The following is a 10,028-nucleotide window of genomic DNA, read 5'->3' as shown; positions in this document are numbered from 1 at the left end:
GGGGGCATACATTGAAACAGGCATGTTGTTTGAGGCAGATATACCTTTAAGTGCTGTATGAATTAAAAAATGAATCCTGGCCCCACCTTACTGTTCTGCGTACAGTAAAACCATACTGATGATATTGGGTTTTACATTGTTACAATTTTCTGCATCATGGCAAAACATTGCTGCTCAAGATTAAAAGCTTAATCTTTGAACAGCGTCTCATGAGAGATATTTGTGTTTGCATGGGGTTGAACTTCACCTCCATCTCAGATGTTATTCAAAGCCTCACCACAGGCCCAATCAATGGAGACAGTCCTGCTGTGCATTGTGTCACTGTTGAGGATAATATCTGCTGCATATGGAGAGCTGGGTAATCAATCAGTTAATTCGGCTCACTAATGCCAAACACATACAAATACAAATTATCCAAGTGAAAACAAGCATAGTCGCTTTAATTCTGTCTACAAATTTAACATCTTCAACAATTGGATAATGCCCACGTATAATACATCAAATTAGAACCAGATTATTTGTATGAATGAAGATAACATTAAAGCACTTCCACAAAAGAAAAAACAATGTTCATTTCAGCATTCATCTTCCAGTGCCACTGCACTTATAAACAACCACATCGGGATCAAGAACTTACAGCCCATCAGACTAAAACCACTTCTGCTACAGACATTTCAGACATGCATAGTTCATGAAGGTCTTACTGAAATGAAAATATAGCAGTCTCTCTTTACAGCACCACAAATATGTTCGGCCCTCGATTTTAGTCCAGATTTTTGGATCAAATCATACATATTTTATTTGATTTTCCAAACCTGCTGTCTTATATTCCCAAATGATACTCAGTCAGTTGGGTTAGATATGCAAATTAAACAAGCTGCTTTGGTATCTTGCAATATGATTTGAGCAAACTTCAATACTTAGTTGCACTTAAGTGCTCTCACTGCAAACTGAAACAGTTGATCCTAAGCTTCTAAAATACAAACACACGCATGCACACTCTTACACAACATGCACATTGCTCTGTCCTCCCACACACACTCTCATGCAACCCAGGATGACCCAGGCTGTCTGTATTTGTATCACTTCATAACCATTATACCCCAAAAATGTTTTAAATGGAAGATTGGTCTTATTTTCAGGCACTGCAATGCTGCCTGTCAGTTATTGTGGCTAAACACTTGCCCCTGTTCTAGAAAAGGCTGCTTTGCTCTAAAAAAAAAAAAAGTTGAATATTTCTAGGGTAATATCATACTCGTGGTTGCAAAGGTGGGATGATGACCATAAAGACTGTACAGGCTAAAAGAAAAAGCAGGTGCTGAGTAAATGCAGAGAGGGTGCTGCTAAATGCCAGAGAAATCTAGGACACTGCAAAGGTGTATAATACATGAGCAATAGCAACCTCTAGTGGATCACAAGGTCTGGGTGGGTGGGCGGCCACTTGGTGGAAACACTGTAGTGGGGAGATTGTTGAAGACTCTGAGTGTGTATGTGTGTGAGAGAGTGTGGAAAAGAGAGAGAGTATGGGGGTGTTCAGACATCAATTTTATTGTGAAGTCTGCAAATACTGTAAAAGTGTGGGTGTGTGCCTGCAGAGCTCAGAAAGTTGTTAAACACAGAAATGTGGCTGTGTGTGTGTGTGTGTGTGTGTGTGTGTGTGTGTGTGTGTGTGTGTGTGTGTGTGTGTGTGTGTGTGTGGGCTTGAGGTGGGGGTATTCAGCTTGTCTTGCTGTGTGTCTGAATAAAATTTGAATGCATTTGATTTCCATTTACACTCATCAAAAAGATGATGTTGTTGCATGATGGTAGCAAAGCACTGTAGCTGCACAGTGTCATAGAGATTCAGTGCTGTCGATGCCCACCAAACATCAGAAAATAACAGCCAAGTTTTATATGTGGGAGCCCGGATGTAACTCCTTGTGAGGACGTCTCAGCAGATGTCCATGGCATTTACATATGCTAATGTGACAAGTTTCGTGAGGAGACAACATATAATATGCTAATATTCTCCAACGTGTAAATGTGTTAATGTACAGTATGTCCCGTGTGTGTGTGTGTTTGATCATTATACCTCTGCAGCAGAGACAGTATTGAATGATCTCATCTAGAGACTGCCAGCTGCGATGCTGTGTGAAGGGATGAATGACTCCTAGAGATTTTACTTCTATCAGATGTCTGCTCCCTTTTTCATCTTTTATGTAATCTGTCTCCAGACAGGTGGAGGGTAAAGAGGAAGACAAAAAGAAAGGATGGGTGTAAGGCAAGGCAAGGCACATTTTTATGTATATGGCACATTTCATTATAAGTAAACTCAATGTTCTCTACATTCAAATTTATAAGGAAACAAGTAACATGCACAGAAGATATTACTAATTAAAACACAAGAAAATGAAACGATAAAGAAAAAGGAAAAATACAGTTAAAAATCAACAACCCACCCAAAGGCAGTAAAGAGCTCCAAATCTCATGTAGACATGCACAAATACGCACACATGCATATAGTAACTAATCATAAAGTCTTTTCAGACCTGTAAAATTCTTTCAAATCAGAAAATGCTACTTTGTTGCTCATGGCTGAAACTCTGATTGGGGTTTCAAGTGGATTTAGGGGGTTGCAAGAAAAAAAAGAGAGATTAGGTTGCCATCTCTGCATGTGTAAGAAAAGGTCTACAATTAAAAAGTTATATACAGACGAATACTGTTATACATACCTCACAAATGAACGTACAGTTAGGACACTGTTGAGCAGGTTCAGATAGGTACTGCAGTAAAGCCACTGATAACCCAGGCACAGAATAACATGTCTGATGGATTTCCATAAAGTTGCATGTAATTTGTTCATATTCAAAGAAGGCAAAAAAATTAAATAAAAAAACGATTTGTAAGACCACACCCACTGAAAGATGAATTGTCATTGTCATTTAACTATGATCAAATCACAAGATAATATAGATTCATGATCAGTTTTAATTGGATTCACAGTATATTCATCATGTCATTTTTAAAATGAAGAACTGAAGATGACCTAATGACAAGAAAAACAGATAGAATGACATGAATAATTGAATCCCTGGCTAGTAGGGGGCTAAATACAGACACCAGCTCATCAATATCGGGGCCTTTTAATTAGAACCAGAGATGATCAAAAACTAATTGTCGGAAATGATCGTCCCAGACACCCACCTACCTGCATCTGAAGGCACTGTGAAGAAGAGTTATTTTTTCTATTGTGCAAATAGCTTTATTCCATTATCTTTACTTATCTAAGTTTCCCTTTTTGCAGTATAGTACTTATTCAGACTCACTGGCCACGCAGACACACACACAATACAATTGATCAAACACAGATGAGCGTATCAAGATATTCTTAGATGCCATAAATCTCCTGTCCTCTTGCCAGTGTAAGGTGACAGTAAAACACTGATTATGCACATCTTAGCGAGGGGGAGTCGGGAGTTATCATTTGTACTGAGCAGGCTGTCCATGAATGTCATTTGGGGTAACATGACAGTTAAGGACATAGTGAATAGAAGAGTGGGTTGTGGTTAATGTCTTAATGAGCTTTGTGTGTTTTTGTATGTGATCAGGTAAAAACTAAAAAAGGTACATTAATAATTCATTAAGACAATATTTAAGTTAAGCTAAATATCAATAAAGTCTCTTCTGAATTACTAGGAACTAAATAGTTATTATTGTTGTTAAAGGTTATACAGAATTCACTTTCTATAGTCCATAGACAAAAACTGTAATTAATCAATTAATCAATTATTGTAACATCACAGCTTCATTCAAAGTAGACAGAAACAACTCCCTTTCTTTCTCTTGGATTGTCTTTCCACTGTTCCAACAATCAGAGCAGGCTGGCTACATAAAGAAAGCACAGAGAGGTCCTGATGTGAGCTGTCAGGAGGATACAATGTATCCTCTATATCTTATTAATGTCGTATATTTAACCTTTAATGGACACTGTAATGTTATAGTGTGTATTATTGTAGACAATAATACACACAACAGCAGTGATCTGTTGGACAACTACACACCTTACTCTGTTGGTCTCAAGGTTTGTCCACACCAAGAATGATAACTATAACAATAACTAGAAATATATCTTTTGAAAAATCATTATAACACAACAAATGTGCTGTATGCTATCATCAGTATGGATGCTCACATTGTTATAGTTATTGTTACAGTTCTTGTTCTTGGTCTGGACGGCCCTTTACCCTGGTGGTTAACTGTGTCTTCAAATACTCATATTTAGAGAAAACGAGTTCAACAGTAGCTAATTCATCAAGCTAACTATTAGCTAACAATGCTAACAGAAGAACAGAAGAAGTTTCACTGGTTTTGTCAGTTTAAACTGGAAATTAAACTTACAGACCGACTGAAAGAAATGACCAATACCAACAGAAATAAGACAGCATTCGACAAGGTTAGTGAAGTCCAATGTGTTTGTATACGACCTGAAATATAAAAGTATGTCATTTTATGTGCTTACATGGTAGTTAGCTCTAGCAGGTCAGTTGCTAACAGTAGGTATAGTTATTGATTATTCAGTATTATTACTAACACTAACCAACCAAACAGTGTTTTGGTTTGATTGGTCAATATTAGTAACAGTTAATGCAATATTATGTTTATTCCTCTTTTCAGTTAAATTACCAAAACATTTTTTATGAGTAACTTAGTGGTTGAATGTAGCGAGGCAGCGTCTAGTCACAGTTTTTGTTTGTCATGTATTAGAATTAAATTTGGGTCACAGAGCTCAGCTTTTGAGAGAATAACATGCTCTTGATGTATCTCCAGATTCATAAACAAATCTTTTGTTGGATGCGTGATGAAAGAAATTTTTAAATCACTTTCCAAGCTTTTTTTTTTTCCAAACAAAGAAGCTGAAAATGACATATCTCCTTGTTTGGTTCGTACAATGTGAACCAAAATGAAGAAGTTTTATTAATAGTAATATTTCTCTATGAATAATATATTTACATCATCTTACAAAACAACATTCATGAAGTAGGAAACACTACTTGCAGTAAGAAGACACATCTTTTTAGTTTTGTTTTGGCATTTAGCTGCAGGAATAGCACAGGTGTAATTGATCAAATTAAAAATGACTGAATTTTATTTAGGTGAGCCAGTTGCAGAGTCCTGGTGTTTCCATCACAATGGGACACTCTGTGGAACTGAGGCATTGTTAACAAAAACTGTTTTGCTTGAGGTTTTCCTGCTATAATGAGTTTAAATCCCTGCTGGGAAAAAAAGGTCTATTGTCTGTGGCAGGTGAACATAATTTGAGTGGAAATCACAATAAGATGTTATATACACACATTTTACAAAAACAGTTATCCTATTTAGAAACATTAGAACATGTTTAGAAATATCATAGCAGTAAAATGCACATGTTATTGAGTTTCCATTGTTTTTATAGCGTAACTCTTAACACTGCGAGGTAGTATCATGCAGATTTCAGCATTATGGATGTTTTAGAATTTCAAATGTAACAGCTGTTAGAGCATAAAGCAACAGACGTAATTGTGCCTTTAGAGTTTCGATTTTTACTGTTGATGCTGTTTTCTCACTTTAACTGGATTTGGCTCTTCTGCATTAGATGCACAGTTGGGAGTCCCTTAGGGATACAGCAGTTTTCAAAATCTTATAAAATCAGAGGAAAGGACGCCTGAGGAGAGATGGAAAGATAAAGACACAGCACACACACACACACACACGCAGTATATACACACAAACACTTATCACAGACTCTCAGATTCTCTTTACACTAACATTAAAGGACACCAAATTGGCACAAACATGAAAAGCACAGACCTCTGAAGCAAATCCAACACAGACATGTTTCATAACAAGTTTAAAACTTCCACTGGATACCACACAGGCTCAAAGAAACAACTGCACCAAGCTTAATGTCAACAGTAATTGTCATCACTTGGAGGACTGCATTTATCTGCAATTACAGGACAATGTTCTGGAGACTATGTATTTTGGTATCAGTACAGTAAAGTTATTTTTCTTTATTTACCTTTTACCTTTCAGGAACTTATTTTGCTAGTGCGCAGTTCTTCCATATGTTACAGTAAATTTGTGACAAGAAAAACAACCTTACATAAAAGTGCAAACTCCAACTGCAAGCTTGAAAGTGTTGTATAAACTAAGTGACATTGTGGTTAAATATATGCTGTGGTGAAAAGTCAGGGATGTACCAATTATGGTTAAGATAAGAATTGCAATAAATTTATTTGACAGGTGCTTTTGTCCAAGGCGACTTTCATTTTTTACTTTTACACGGTTTTCAGTGTCTCAAGGCTACATCAACATGTGGACAAGAGGAGATGGGGATTGAGCCACCAGCCTTACGATTAACGGCCACCGTGTACAACCTGCAGAGATCAACTGTAAGTCAATATAATGTCCTCAGAACAGAAGTACAGTACAGTCTCTGAACATGGCATATATCCAAACTTATTAACACATACAAGGTCATGCATGGTGACAGTGACATGGTAACCAATATGTCATGTCATACTTTAACATAGGTAAAGATGTAGTGCTGTTGTTGTGCAGGTACGATAAATACAATATCTGCTCTTTTGGTGCGGGTGGTTCAGAGATAAATTGTTGATATTTAAAGGTATACAAACAAGCTAAAAACATAACTGTGCAAAGAGGCAGTGAAGGCAAATAGAGTATTTGTGCTATCTTCGCCTCGATGTACTGTGGCTTACATTACTTGTTGTTAACATAACATTACATTGTTACTTACATACATTTAACACCCAGTGTTGCTGCTTCAGTAGTGTTTAATGTAGTATTCCCACAAAGGCATAGAAATACTTTGCATGAATGCGCCAAGTGTTCACAATGCCTTGTAGGCCTGAATAATATATTAATGCACTAGTGCAGAACAGATGCATAGTAGCCTACCGGTATGTATTTATAATACATAACAGCGTCCAGAGTAAGAAGCGGCAGCTGGTGCTGGTTTTCCCAGTAGAATCATAACTGGCAATGCCACATTCATGTCAGTTTTTCTCCACTTCAAAGACAGTAGTATTCTGTATTATCTTCTGTTTAATTCCAAATTAGGTGTAAAGCTTTCTTAATAGTTGGAACAATTTGATAGTTTACTAAATCTAGCTGCAAACTGCATCTGAAAAGCATTTCTAGTGTTTTCTCTTATCAGATCTTCAGAAAAAGCTCAGCCACTATTGGACAACAGATCACAAACACATGACAACAAAGCTCTTCACGTATGATCTTTACTTTGAGATATGCCATTGCCAAAATTAGCAAATGGCCAGAACAATGGACAGGATTGTCCTCATCTGGTCTAAAATCATTTCAGTGCCAGAGCTCATCCTGCAGTATTGAAGAAGAGGAATTTCTTGTCATTGTTCTGCACAGGGGTCAAATAAGCATTATGGCTTTGTTAGCTTTGCACTTTAGCCAGTCTCTGCTAATCCCTCAGTCTCTACTCTACCTTTGCCGCAAAGCTGCTTCTGCTCCCATTTGGCTGATTTCATTCTTTTTTCCCCCCATCTCTAAATGTCTATGCTAGCATTAAGGAACCATCTGTGGCTGTGTTTCATTGGCCACTGGCTCAAGGCTCTGGTTTTTAAATAGAAGCAATGGAAGGGTTAGTCCCAAATGGAGCATGGACAGGCTTTGGAAATGTTTGTGCGTGTGTGTAAGCATGAGTCTTTCAGTGTATTAGAGGATAAATCTTTTTTAATGGATACACACTAAAAAAAAAACAGGAATGAGTCCTCCAAGAGGATGTGATGCAAAATGAGATGGTTGTTTTTGTGCAAGCCTTCACTCTGGACTAATTGACCTCACCAGCAACAGAATGTAAGACACAGCTTAGTCCATAGCATGCTTTAATATTCCATAGTACTTGCGCTACCTTTAGTATTCTGTTCTCTGTGATAGAGAGGGATGGTAGACTACACATATGACCAATTACAGTTCTTGTGAATGTAGCCAATCTGGCAGCACAGTGGTGGGGCCAACATAAGGCGCTCCAGCCAAACAAAAAAGCCAGCAAAAAAGCTAAACCAAGGCTTTACCTATGCACATCTTCATCTGGCAAAGCAATGACAAATTCACTAACAACGACCTCACTATTTGTGCAGTATAAAGTGCAGTTTATTCGGATTTGTGAAAAGATTCTGGTAATATAGGATTAGGGATGTGTGAGGAGGGACGATAAGGGGTGGAGGAGAGGGATGAAGGGGTCGAGCAACTGAGACGAATGGGAGAGAGGGGTTAGGCACATGTTTATATGTGTGCACAAATGATTGAATTAGAGAGGCACAGACACAGATGTTTGACATCTGATAATCCTTTAAATGCATTAATCTGTTACTCCAACCCAATGTTACCTTGAACAGCACTCCCCCACCAATACAGAAGTTTTAGCGGAGTGCTGTTTTTGGTCTGAATGCCTGCCATATCCCCTTTACCAGAAATTGAGCTAACCAGCATGTCTTTTAAATTCTTGAGGAAACCAATACTGACATTGGGCAAAACATGCAAACTCTACACAGAAGGATGTGAGGCAAGTTCAGGCAACAGTGTGAGCTGTTGAGAGTGTGTGTGTGTGTGTGTGTGTGTGTGTGTGTGTGTGTGTGTGTGTGTGATGGAGGAGCTGAAGATATACAGTATGAGGGATTTTGTGGAGGAGGAAGAAGTCAAGGACAGAGAAGACAGAGAAATATTGTTTCTTCAACATAAAATGACATAACTCATTACCACATTACATGCCTTTAACATAATTCATCTGTTTAAAAATGAGCTGTACAGGGGTTGCATATCCTCTAACTAGCTCTTTCTCTCAACACATGTTGATGATGTTTTGGAACTGTGATGTAGAAACTGTACATTTTTGCCAGTGCATGTGTGTTGTGGGCTGGAGTGACAGGTCATGTGACAGGAAAGATGTTGACATGGTGAGTCTGCTGATGACAACAGAAAAGAGAGACACAAAACTGAGAACCGAATCGGAAATAACTGAGTTCGGTTGGGGCCAAGTGATAGGCGGCACAACTTTCTTCCGGTGACATTTTCAGTCTGGATGAGAGAAAAGAAAATACAGGGAGAAAGAAATGTAAACACAAAACATTGCTGCAGTTCGGCTCCTTGTGTCATGATGGGCCTGGGTAGTTGGTCTTCCTTTGCTCGACTTTCACGCAGGAAATAATTGGTGTGACCTCTGGGAGTCTAACACACATCAATTATCTGTGATTTTGTGTCAGAGCCGACTTGTTACTGCCTGACTGAGACAAAGGTCAGAGAGGCAGCTGATTGTGCAGGTAGGACCCATTCTATGGCGTAGGTGGTATGTCTGAAAGTAAAAAGGGTTGCAAAATAAGATATTAGTTTTGCAGTCAGAATTGGATTAAAACGTGTTCTCTGTAATCACAACACATCTCTGGTTTAATTTCAAAAGGAATAGGAAATTTGCTGATTGTGGTGGTGTGGAATGTAATTCACAGATGTACAGATACAACTGGAAGATGAATTGCGCAATATGTTGCTGTAAGAAATAGAACAGGGAGTTAGAAGTGACAGCACAGCACAAGCAAAATGGTCTACATTAAAGATGGTGTCGAATTTTCATTTATATGTTCTCTGAAATACAATTGGTTTAATGCACGGTGCAGGAAAAACACATTTATCAACTGATCTGCAGTTTGTTCCTATTTGTTTTGATCCAAAAAGGAAATAGCTTGCTGTGGTTGCTCTATAGAGGCAGAGAGATTAATTCATTTAATTCCTAATCGGTATGAGATAAAGAATACAAATCACAATTCATCATAATGATATACTGTATCATTACCATTATATTTAGAACAAATCCTGTACAGGTTATTTTTAAGAAGGTAATGATTCTGACAGCGCTTTAACCTGATTGCACAAAGATAAAATTCCTGCACTATAATGCAGTTCTGATTGCTAAAAGCCAAGGCATGGCTTTGACTGAGGCAGTAAAAACTCCACTGGGCATCATC

This window comes from Dicentrarchus labrax, unplaced genomic scaffold (assembly GCF_905237075.1).
Source record: "Dicentrarchus labrax unplaced genomic scaffold, dlabrax2021, whole genome shotgun sequence".
Classification (NCBI taxonomy): Eukaryota; Metazoa; Chordata; class Actinopteri; family Moronidae; genus Dicentrarchus; species Dicentrarchus labrax.
The sequence above is the reverse complement of the archived record's forward strand: the minus strand, read 5'-3'. Positions refer to the sequence as shown.